General features: G+C 37.6%; 1 long non-coding RNA gene across 1 annotated transcript; it reads right to left on the minus strand.

Moving 5' to 3' along the window:
* Positions 1–4,551: 4,551 nt before the first annotated feature.
* Positions 4,552–13,078, minus strand: LOC113118462 (uncharacterized). The gene is made up of 3 exons (XR_003294323.1): positions 12,355–13,078; positions 9,561–9,666; positions 4,552–9,064 (listed from the first exon to the last, which is right to left on the minus strand). It is a non-coding gene; the product is annotated as an uncharacterized LOC113118462 (long non-coding RNA).
* Positions 13,079–13,172: the final 94 nt, after the last annotated feature.

Raw genomic sequence — 13,172 nt, forward strand, 5'->3', positions numbered from 1 at the left:
AGTTGCCATGTGACTAATTACTCTTGATTTGATTGGCTTGATGGCGACACAAGAATGCTCACAGTCCCAAACCTTGGAAGTTGACATTACAATCAGCAGAGAAAAATATGTCAGTTTTACGCTTATAAAAGCCTTCCGGAAAAACATTACCTATTATGAAATAATGGAGATATACACATTAGAGATGTGCATCTCCATAACTGAGGCCGATGCATAGCCAACGATACCATACATTAAAGATACATATATAAAGCAGCTACTGATGCGATGTGATATGATTCTCCCCTGTTCACGAATTGATTCATCACAATATGATACAATGCAATACGAAGCAAAAATGGTACGCTTCTTTGATTATTAATTATAAAATTATTAATAGATACATAATTTTTTCTCCATTGCAAGTGTTTTCGAAACGATGCATCGCGATACAAATGCCAACTTATAACCGATGCATACTTTTTTTAAATCGATGGATCGCATTGTTGACTTTATGCGATGCACCGATGTGAATAAGTACACATTCCTAATACACACTATTCACCTAATTTAAATGGCAGTCAATGAAGAAAGGTGATTTTTGGGTCCAGATAGTATAGAACTATTTCACATTTCCTAAGTTCTCAGAAGCAGAAGGCATAATATTTGGATACACATAGTTTTAAATGAATACTACAACAAATCAAATGTTTGCTTTCCTATTTGCTCCAATAGCCAAAGGAAAAAAGAGAGAAAGATGTCAAATTACCTGTTACTCCCTCAGCCGTTGTATTACATTTTTTTAGCTTTCTGTAATTTGGAAAGGTAATAAAACAAGAGTATAGTGTTATAAAAAAAAATATATAAAAAAATTGCAAGATTTATGATGGTAATAACTGTGGAAATGCGCCATCACAGTTTGTGTAAAGGATTCATAATTATATGGCATCTACTAATGCACAGTCTTGCATTTAAATAATATATATATATATATATATATATATATATATATATATATATATATATATATAGTTCACCAATCTTAAAATTCTACTTTACAATTACATCTGGGACTCTAGAAATAAAACAAAACCCATGAAAGGTCACTTATCATTAAAGTAAGAATAATAATAATGAATACCACACTTTAAAACCACAAAATGCATGCCTTGCCACTAAATACACACCATTCCAAAGCAGTCACAATTGTTTATCAGTGATTTGGCTTAAAATAGAAGTATTAAGTATTAAAAAAAAACTGAAGGTTAGTGTTTTCCTGTGGATAGAATGAAAGTCTCTGCCAAAAACACAGCAGACCAAGGTTATTCACATAGCTTCCTTACAAATATTGAACTTGGCTTAAAAATAGCTGAGACATATTCATTTGCTTGTTGTTATGTAGTTGGAAATTCATTTGTTGCGATTAATTATTAGTAGTAATACAATGATAACAATATTATCATGCAGAATAATTAATAAACCTAAAAAAGAGCTTCTCCCCTTCATTGAGATGTGAAATCCGTCTCTGACGCAATGACTGATGTTTTGAACCTTTCGCTGTGTGCGCGCCGCTGATTTGTATCTATTAAAAAGTTTGCCCACCTGAATGCATAAAAGCCAAGATGACAGATGGCCAGAAATATCAAAAATGTGTGGAGTTTCCATTCTGAGAAGCGCAGCCTAAAATAACCAAAGAATTAGAATGGGGTTTCTGGCAGATAGAACATTTGCTTTGACTGAATCTAATTACTAAGGAGGAAACAGGCACAGCAGCATGCCGAACATGTGTTTGTGTGACATCGACTGATTCACAATCGCAGCCTTGAGTGAATAAATTCCTCCAACCTTTATCCACCTCCCTCCATCTGTGGCCATGTTATCATTCTTTTCTCCGTCACCCCTGGCTTCATTCCCCCCAACTGATCCCATTGGTGCGCCGCAGTGACATGCTTTGCCTCTATTTCTTGCCGGCAATTTGGTACAGTTCTATGGGGGTGGCTACAGGAATAGCTCCAGAGTTGTAGTGCAGCGTGTGTGGGAGCGCTTTCCAGAGTGGAAGCTCCTTAAGGAAGGTGCCTTTTTAAAGTAAACTGCCAAGACGCATTTTTAGACCTGGCTGGAGAACACAATACTACTGAAACTGATGTCACAGGGTGTATTTATAGATATTTAGTATTTCGTGAATTTACGGGGCAACTGTGTCATATTTCAGCTTCATCACCCTGAGAATGTGCATCAGTCGGACGGTCGTTTTCGCGTAAAGTCGTTGCACTATAAATGAAGAGAGTGTTTGGGAGTCAGTGCTTACGAACAACAACAATATGGGTAAAATGTCAACTCTTTGGGTGTGAGTGCATCACACACTGACTAATGCGTCACTCAAACTGCATTTGAATGTTTGCCCCCACGCTGACTACTTAGTTAAATGTGTTCACTTTTACGTCAACTCATTAAGGGCTGACGCATTAATGAAACTGGGGTGAAATTATTCTGCACTTGAGAGTTTATGCATGTTTTTAACAAAAATGCATGGATGGTGTTGGTATTTGTGTGCCCACTGCGGTGAGGTGGCATGTTGGGCAGGAGGAAAAGATTAAAATGGTTATATGATATTAAAGTAATAGGCTGGTAATCAAAAAGAAGGTTTCTCCTCACATCCCTCTTCTAATCGCTAACTCACTACTTCTGTATTTATGGAATAAAAGCTATCGTAATTGCTCATAATTGCACTGTTAAAGGTGCATTAATGCTATATAATTATAGACTGAGGTGTCTTTAGTTCAGTATAATGACAAAAGTGCGGTGTTGCCTAAATTGCTCAGTTATTAAGACTATATGCATACGCCCAGGAACTTGGTCTAGAAATTCTGGCTGTTCGTGTTAGAGGATTGCTGTTGTCATTTATCCATATAGTAGCCTATATTTCACACGGAAAAGTTTGTGTATGAACACGGTGCTCAAAGAAGCTTCAGATCTCAGATTATCTTGAATCTTCTATATCAACCTTCTAATAACCAAAATGAATGCCCCCCCCAGGCATTTAGTCTTAATACTAAAGAAACTAAAACCAATATGCAGTTTATATTACCCTATGCAGCTATTTTTATAAGAGCAAATGTTTAGAACTTCACCTCAGCCCTAGTAAACATTTTTGATCTACTCAGCTGTCATCTGCCAAATTTATAACCGCTCCTGCCTAATTAAAATATGGGATTATGTGATCTCTCTCCATGTGCGATGAAAATAGTTTGGGACATTTACTAGAGTATTTGGTTCCAAAGCATTTCACTTAAAACGGTAGTCCATGCAAAAATGTTAATCCTGTCATTATTTATTACTCACCCTCATGTCATTCCAAAACGGTCTGTGTTTCTTCTGTGTAATACAAAATATATTAGAAAGAATATTGGGAACTAAACAACACTGAACCCCTTAACCTTAAGATATCTTATTTTATGTTACACAGAAGAAAGAAAATCATACAGATGGCTAGGGCTGCAACTAATGATTATTTTGATAATCGATTAATCTGTCGATTATTTTTATGATTAATCGATTAATCGGTTTATGTACTTATATTTTAGTTTTGCCCATTTTTTTATATAAACAACAACCAAATATATCAAGAAGAGCCATGCTTGAACAGGTTCTGCGCGATCCTCTTCATTAATATTCTCTGTGTCTCAATCGGGCTCCAATTGATAAGCAATATAAAGGACGTCATTGTTCGCAATACAACTGGAGCACATTTTAAGCTTTAGAGGGGAGGGATGTTCAGAGGTTCAGACGCACTTGAGGCGGTTTAGCGAATCACAACACACTGAGCCAGCTGACCAATCTCAGCCCATCGTATATTTCTGAGGGAGGGGCTTCATAATAACAGGAAATAAATTGAGGTTTTTGTCAGAGAAAGTACAGATCGGTGTGGAATAAAATTATATTTTTGTAAAAAATAATGTTCATGAACACATGTTAGACTGCACCCCATAAACACAATCAAGCTTATAAAAAACCCAGTCAACCACCCCTTTAAATGAACACGGTTAATTTAAAATTTCCATATTATAGGTTAAAAGGCTCTTATTTCAGTTTTGAGCTGACATGCATGAAAGGTTTTTTAGTCTTATTGTCTTATTATATGCATTTATTTTGACCTTACTTACTCAAGGACGCCCGAACAATTTGCTCAAAGATCAATTTTTCCATACCCCTCCTTTTGTATTACGCTAATCTGCGGTGATTGGTCGACTGGTCTCATTTCCAATTCATCGTCTGTAATGCCTGAAATAGCAGCTTGTGAGCACAGTGCTGCTTTGTGTACTGTACATCCGTTCCTGGGGAAACCGCTATTTTTTACCGTTCCAAAAGCTGCACCTAGTGGTAAAAAAATGCATTTGCAATTTCATTCAGACCAACAGGTGGGCGGGCAATATATTAATGTTTCATGTTGACATCACCATGAAACGGCTTGAGAATTGTTTTAAAAAACGACTCGTTTCAATGATTCAGAATCGACTCAATAACTTTTTATACGGTGCGCTTTCAGATTTAAAACTTTGGAAGAAAATTTTGATTCACTTAAAGCTGTGTTTCACACTACATGAAAGGTAATTTCAAACATTCTTAACAGGGGCACATTAATAAGTTACCATGATTAATTTTGTGATTTCAGAAGTTAGGTTCTCTTCCAGAACTGTATGTTCATCAATAAAAACAAAACAATTTTTTTTAATTTCATTTAGATTAGAATAATATTATTTTAATATGCTAATAATATTAAGTATTAATATAATATTAATGATGTATTATTCTACATCATCCTGTGTCATCCTTGGAAGTTTGCTGAGGCCCTTTAGGCCTGCGGTTAAGAACCACTGCTCTAGTCTGAGACGTCGCTGTTATGGTGTTACAAAATTCACCTGCATGAATCAGTGAGCCTCAGCTTTCAGAGACACATTTTAACACTCTTTGGACTATTTGAAGTGGAGGATGTATTCAGTTGGATGCAAATGAAACAGGGCTGTGAGGGATAAATGTTCAGTCTGTTTAAACATGTCGTATTGTTGTGTAACCCTCAGTCCGATTTCGTTTGTCAATTTAAATAAGGTGTTAGATTCTGTTTACCTTGAATTTACAGACAAAAAGTTGGGCTCAGGTCTCGTAAGCCTCTGATCATAGAGTTGCCCCATTTATTCAATTTGATTCAATCTTACTAAACCATATTCTTGACTTATATATTGACTTATTTTTATATAATACATAGATCAGGGCTCTTGCCAATAATTACATTTTGCTATTAGTTTATAAACCGTGAATATGTGAAATATACTAAAAATTTTGAATTTCTGGACTTTTTACTCACTGATGCTCCTCTCTTTTTCAATACAACACAGTGCTCTTTTCTTCTACAAGCTCTTGTAACCTAAATTAAGTGCAGTTCTAAAATAACAAACAGATTTTTGCTTCAAAACACAACGGAAATGCAAACACAAACACAAATCTGCAGTAATGAAGTAATACTTTAACAAACGAGGGTGTGTTTCACCTGTGGGTGATATTTGTGATTATATGTCTTGCTAAGAAAGTTTCCTAGATTTGACAGACAAACAAGTGTGTCCAGGTGTTTCTTCAAAGCAATGAGATACTTAAAGGATAGTTCACACAAAAATTAAAACTTTCATCATGCATTCACCCTCAAGCTGTTCCAAACCTGCAAGAGCTTCTCTCTTCTACTGAACAAGAAAGAAGATATTTTTAAGAATGTTGGTAAGCAAACAGCTGACGGTAGCCATTGACTTCCATATTTTCTTCCAACATGCTTTAAAATATCTTCTCTTTAGGGTTCATCAAAAGAAGAAAAAAAAAACATACAGGTTTTCCCTTTTGATTGTGTTAAAGCATAGTCCTAAATGATATTTTATTTGGAGTCCCACAGCAACCTTACACTCTTGCCTCAATCGCAATAAACGCCAATCTTGCAGGTGTTTCAGAAAACAAGGTTCATGTTGACTCGACCGTGGGTGAGTGGTGGGGGGTGGAGGCGATGACGGAGAAGAAGAGTGGAGGGGTGGGTTGGGGTGGGTTCAGAAAGGGACAGTTTGTCTTCCACCTGACGTGTGCAGTGTGCACAGACAGCGCTCCTGGACCCCCCTTCCTCCTATCTCCATCATTCCCTCCCACCTGCTCTTTCAATCTCTCTTCCCATCACAACCTCCCCCATAAAAATAGGGCAACTGTTGCATAAGCATTGGAGGAGTGGGGGAGATGGATGAGAAGAGCAGGAGAGAGAATGTGGGGGTTGAGAGAAAGAATTGCTGGAGATGTATATGCAGAGAGGAGGTAGAGAAAGAGTGCAATCTCTCTCTCTTATCCAGCGCTGTGCCTCTCTGTCTGGCATGTGGCCTGCTGAAAGTAGGCTATGTTTGACGCGCTTGAGGTTTACGCTGCCTGAGTCACACTACGCTGCTGAATACCAAACCCACTGATTGCATTTCAGTAATGCTTTAGCCCGCCAGATTGCACAGTCTTACATAGAACAAAATGGCAATTCATGTTCTTCCACACAATGGAGTGCCAGTGATAGCTGGATTAAGACAGACAACTGCCGATGGCGAATTTAAATTGCCGTGTGACGTTCTCAGCAGATTTAAAACCTCGGCCCTGTTCAGGCACTTATCAGTGTTTATTTCCTAAAACGCATTCCTGCGGTCTGATTATGATCGGAATGCGGAAAACGAGTTTAAAAATGTTCCATCGATTATCAAAGACAGCACGCAGTTTCCTTTTCCTTCGCATTTTCCTCGACCGCTCAGAGACAGATATCCAGACAGGAAGTCATGAATGTAATGGAGAAGTGTAGTTGGTCACATAACTCGCCGTGATTGGTCTGCGGTCTAATATTGGGCAATGTAGTCATCGAAAATACTTGACTATGTAGGTCAGGGTCATCCAGACCATGCTGTTACCTTTGGGATGTTTATGAAGAAACATGCATTGACATAGAACCATTTTAGCTTCGCTTTCAGGGAACAGATCTTAAAAGAACACGTTTTTTCTTAGTGAGAACTTTTGTGAGAGGTTCTTCATGGAAGCACAGATGCCAATATTTCAAATATCAGATCCTGAGTTTGTTCCTCCGTTTTTCTTATATTTGTGCCTTCAGCCACCTGAGATTTGTTAAAGCGGCAAGTTGAAATCCAGTTTCTCTAAACAAGTTATCAGGAAAATGAAGGCAGAAGCAGGGGAGCCAATCACAAGACTCTGTTTTCTACAAAAATGTAAATTCCACAGCTTCGCTCTTGCTTTCTTTCAGTGCAGACAGACGTACACGCGTGGCGAACCCGGACAATGAGAGCGCAGGGAGGTAGAGCAATGACCTCATGCTGTCTGCCCCTCCAGATGTTTCCAGACACGACTGAGAGTTTCCCCATTTATGAGAAAGAAGAAAAATGGAGAGTAAAAGAGACTTGTTTCATGATGAACAAAGCTAATATAAATAACAGATATCCAAAAGAATCAAAACGACAAGGAAGACAGGAATGTTGAATGTTTAATGCATGTTGAAATTTGTAGTTTCTATAGTTTTGAGGTGGTTTGAAGTGGTTTGAGATGGTCTCCCTATCTGGTTTAGATCATCTGAAAAAGTGCCCAAAACCCTTAAAAAATTTGCTCTTAACATGGAGCTCAGGGCCCACAAAAATTTGAAGAAGCCACAAGAAGAATGCTGTTCATTGTCTTTAAAGGAATAGTTCACCCCAAAATGACAATTTCGTCATCATTTACTCACCCTCATGTTGTTCCAAACCTTTATAAGCTTCTTTCTTATGAACACAAAAGAATATATTTTAAAGAACCAAACCCTTGTTGGTCCTCACTGACTTCCAAGGCAGGGAAAGAAATACTATAGTCAATGTGGACCATAAACATGGTCTGATTACCAGCATTCTTCAAAATATCTTCTTTTATTAGTGGATGAAAATTAGTCCTTTTTGGATAAATCTGACCCATCTGTTACATATTTTTAATGTGTATGGTCCCTCATTAAATAAATAAGACAAAACACAGAATAAAATTCTAAATCGTATTTTAATTCACACCCTCAAGAACTGTTGTAAACAAAATCCAGTTAACATCTGGGAAACTCATAGAAATTCATTGGTTTAAAGAAATAAGTCTGAAAAACCCTGCTCAAAACCAGCCTGCAGACCAGTAAAGTAAGATTCAAGTTCATATTCTCAACAGCCACATGTATAAAACTATTTCCTTACTCTTTAGCATTTTTTCAGCAACTAAAATGTCTACTGGGTAGCCAAAGTCTGTGTAAACAAACCCCATGTTAATAGAGGTTACAGCAGCAGACAGTCACTTTCAGTTCAACAGCAGATGTTCCGGCTCTTTGCAACTCCGTGCGTCTGTGCAAACATGGCAGTCCAAGCCCAAAGAGTAAACTCTACGAAGTTCATGCAGTAAAGGTTCAGGACAATAAAACAGAAGAAATACGAGTCAACTTCACATTGATTGTTCGTTTTCTTTGAGAACGTGCAGAGTTTTATGAAACTCCTCCTAATTTTGATTTGTGGTGCTGGGAAGTTAGAGAAAGAGGTTATGCAACGGCAAGGGGGTGCCAAGAGGGGTGTCAACAGCACAGAGCTATTGTGGGATGGGCCTAGCTGTTGCCTGGTTACAAATATTTTGGGCAGGGAACCAGGCAAACATGTCCCGCCTCCCCAGGAAACAAGACGTTCTCGTGATTGCTGCAGGGGTTCAAACTGTACAAAGACCAGAGAGACGAAAACAGAACGTGTCGGGTAAACAAAGCATACAGCGCTCCGCTGCATTATGGAACTTTTCTGGAGCAAGATGGCCCGGGTTAATCCAAGAAAACAAACAGACCAAAGCAGACAATATGGCTCTGAAGTACTGCCAAACCAGGAAAATGGTTTAAAGCTTTATTTTTTGCATAAAGCCAAATGAATGCATGAGAACAACCAAAAGCGTGGAGTGAAATTGGGTTGTTTGAACTGAAATGCAAATAAACACATTTTCCTATTCATTGTTCTGCCAGTACCACACAAACTCCAGTCACCTAAGAAACAACAAAACATGATGATAATCGCTGATTGATTAGTTACTGGCCATGTCAGCATGCCAAATAGCCTGCCTATATGTCATCTCGTAGGTTAACTTACTTAACAAACATTTAAAAAGAATACATTTTGTTTCTACATAGGTGCACATACTAATTCATAAGTATGAAAAATGTGCAAATAAATTAAAACAAATAAGATGAAGCATTTGTTCAGTGAAGCAATTTAAACATTAATATAAAACCTAAACCTTAGGCTGCCTCATAAATTCGGCCTGTATGCTCTTCTGCTTAAGATGATCTTGGAAATGGCGTTATTTCAGATTTTTTACACTTCCGTTTTACTAGAGCTTTAATGACAATCAGTTCACACTGCAAGTCTTTTTTCTTTTTACTTCATAACAACTTTCTCACCACAGTTTCTGTCTTTGGAACAGCTAGACTGCCAATGGTCATTAATAATTTTTATCAATATTCGTTTTTTCAGTACACTTACAGCACAAACTGCATCTCTTAAATCAGTCATTTCGAGTCCTGGTGGCCCACAGCACTGGTATGTTCTTATGTGCCATTCTCGGTTCAGCTCCCAACAAGATGATGATCTGAAACAATTGTGTTAAATAAGGAAGACATACAAAATTAGCAATGCTGTGGCTCCCACCAGGATTGAAAACCACTGTCCTGAAAGTACTGAGTTTTACTACTCAAATATTTTAGTGTAGGATACAACATAATCAGTTAGGTGAAGGGGACAGCAGAAAGACTACTCTAAGCATTATACACAATATACAACAGTTAAATTACAGTCTCTTGATACTTATGAGCATTAGTTTTATAACATTTGCATAGTTGGTACACTAATGTTACATGACACATGCTGTTTTTCATGGAATGGTGCCACATTTTTTAAAAAGCTGTCAAGAACATGGCATTCTGTTCCATCCCTAACCTGCTTCAAGCTTTAATTATAGTGAAATTCTGTATTATTTATTTAATTTTCTAATTAATAGCAATAAACTGAGAGATATAAAGAAATTAAGAAATTGATAATGCATTAAATGCCAAAATATTAAAAATAAACCACTGTTCGCAAATGAGTTCAGTGTTTTTTTTTTTTTTTTTTTTTTTATATTAACATTATACTGTCCTGTTATGTAAGCATGTTTAAATTATTAAAAACTCAAGTCAGTGCATTCAGTACGAAATTAAAATGAATTCTTTAGTGTTATAGTTTTATAACTCGTGGACTGTTGTTTTATACAACGTAAACAACTTTAAAACAAAGACGCCTAAAAGACAAAGACTAGCCGTTAGTCTTTATGCAAACCTAAAATGACTAAACAGAAACAGTCAAACTAGTTGGCTTCAGTAGCGTAAAAGATAAAGGAAGTACGACTTTCGATTGTGAAACGATTTTTTTGTAACGTTGCTTTCTTTTCTAGCAGACTGTCTTGGCTAACAAGACTGCAGGAGACTAACTATCCGACAGATTATACACATTTCGATGTGTGTCTCTATAATCGAGCATGCGAGCATGATTATGATACAGTGCAGATCTGTAATTTAACGTTACTTTTTTAGCAACATGACAGCTACCATTCGTCTGCAACGTTGCACAGTCATGCAAGTTAAACTGGACGATTAGCACACTGGCTAACGTTACATGGCTAAAGGGGCTTACTACTGCAAACATTAATGGCAACTAAGTCTATTGTGTGGTCTAAATGTAAAAACCGAAATACTCGCCTCTAAAGATCTCGTCAAAAGAATGTAAACATGAAAGCGCACTTTCCCTCAAGTCTGTGAAACCTCACAGGCAACATTAAACCACTTCTCCGCCCCTTTAAGGGTTACCACGGAAACCGGTTGCTACGCAGCAAAAACAAAAAAAGTACCAATCTTCGTGACGTCCTTGCGTCAGACGTGCGGGAACGGCGTTTCCACGGTGACGAGACGTTGTATACACACGCTGGGTTGGTTGTAATTCATAGGGTTGTTTGCTTTAAGAATCCGTTTAACGTTAGTTTATTTTGCGTTAAACCACAAAATGTGAGACGGTTAAAAGAAGTTTGTTTCTGTATTGTTCCCCTTCGTCTGTACATTGCTTGAACTGGAATGGAAACGTTCTGGTGCAGTAGAGCAACGGAACTTATAGAGACAGTTCCCCCAAACTAAAAAGTCATCATTTACTTACACTAATGTTGTTCCAAACATGTACGCATTTTTTTTCTTCTATTGTTAAACAAAAAGACAGAGGTGTTAGTGACTTACAGTCTCAGTCACCGTTCACTTTCACTACAATGAGAGTGAATGGTGACTGCAACTGACATTCTGTCTAACATTACCCTTCGAGGTCTGTGGAAGAAATAACAGTGATACAGGTTTAGGACAGCATGTGGGTGAGTAAATCTTGACTAGTCAGCTCAGTCTAATTTTTTTCCTTAGCTAAATTACATTAACATGAAATATGCATTAATCAAGTGTGTGTCTGATGTCCCTCAGAAACCTGCTACACTGTTTTAAAGCTAACTATAGATACTTCTCCCTATCTAGCTGATCTTTAAGCATCCCACATATAATTTCTCTGACGTAACCACCGGTTTTTATTGTTCTGGCGGGTATTGGTAAAATGTTTGCCGCACATCAAAGTACTCCGCATTAGTCATTGCTGTTCAGTCGTTATAATGTCTGCTACAGGACACGGCGTGCTCCGCCGTTGACGTTCAAGTGTTGCTGACTAATTGTTGTTATCCCCACCCTTCCCCACCGTCGAGGTGTACCAACACCGGGGTTCGAACGTTTTATCTCGACATATTTTACCTCCCGAGTTTATTTGAGTTTTACCTTAATAGCAAGCAGCCACACTCATTTCCTTACATACGGAGCAATGAATCAACTTTGTTCCTACATGAATTGAAATGTGACAGTATGTGACACTCACTATGACTTCCGTCACTGCAGCCCACTGCCCGACTTGGAACTTGTACATAGCTTCTTGTAAATGGCGAGGTTATCAGCCATAATAATGAGCGCTTTGTTTTGCTGAACAATAACGCGAGTGCGAAATTGACACATCCCGTTGATCGCCGTACATAGTATTCCAATCGTTTTAAGCATTTAGTTTAGCAGCTGTTCACTCTGACAAAAGTAATTGTCTTTAAACTGGTTTTTAATAAGCAGGCCTACATTTTCTTTGAATATAGCAACGCTAAACCAATTTTGGCGCATGTGGTGAGCAGATTTATACAACATAAAATAAAAAATAGAAAATGCAGAGCTCTCAAACTTACCCACAATACACAACGGCCAATGTGAATCTCTGCTCCGACCGGTTATCAAGACATAGCGACGAAGAAAGCTCCAGTGTGTCGGGGATTCCGTGGGGCGTGTCGTTGAGAAAGTTTACAGTGGAGTCAAAACAGCTGAAAGCGGGTTTCCCTCCTTTGCTTAACCGCTACCTCGGCAAAATATTCTTCTTTAATTAGCTTTACCACTGCCCACGTGTTTTCTCTTGCGCTGTAATATGTATTTACATATATTTCTACACTATAGACCCACTGAAATTAAAAACTGAAGTGCTGTTGCCTTTCAGTTGAAAGTAAAAATTACAAAGTTAAAACATGCAGTGCTACATACTTAAATCGATAAGAAAGGGTAAATTATTCCGACTATTTAAACGGATTATGATATGACAGGATGGTTTTTGTGCAGTCTATAGTTTTTCATATAGAGAGAAGTCAGTAGCCTACCATGTTTCTTTTTTTTAAACAAGATTCTTTATTTGGTTATTATTATTCTGTGTACAGAGCTGGGGTTTTAATCTCTTCTCTATATTATAATAAAAAGAGAACATTTTTTGCATAAATATTACATAAGGATACTGGTGGCTAAATGCATTTTTTGACGTAAAAAATATTTGCAAACCGTGTGGTTTCTATATATTGTCCATGAAAACCATGTAACAATTAAAAATATCTTGTGGAAGTAATAGTAAACGTATCTATTCTTGACCGCGATCGAGCTGTCTCTTTCTGTGGGTGAGGGAATCCCTTACACGTCATATTGCTTAGATACCGAAAACAAAAACAGTGCTTTTGGACCATATATG

The sequence above is a fragment of the Carassius auratus genome, chromosome 18, assembly GCF_003368295.1.
Source record: "Carassius auratus strain Wakin chromosome 18, ASM336829v1, whole genome shotgun sequence".
Classification (NCBI taxonomy): Eukaryota; Metazoa; Chordata; class Actinopteri; order Cypriniformes; family Cyprinidae; genus Carassius; species Carassius auratus.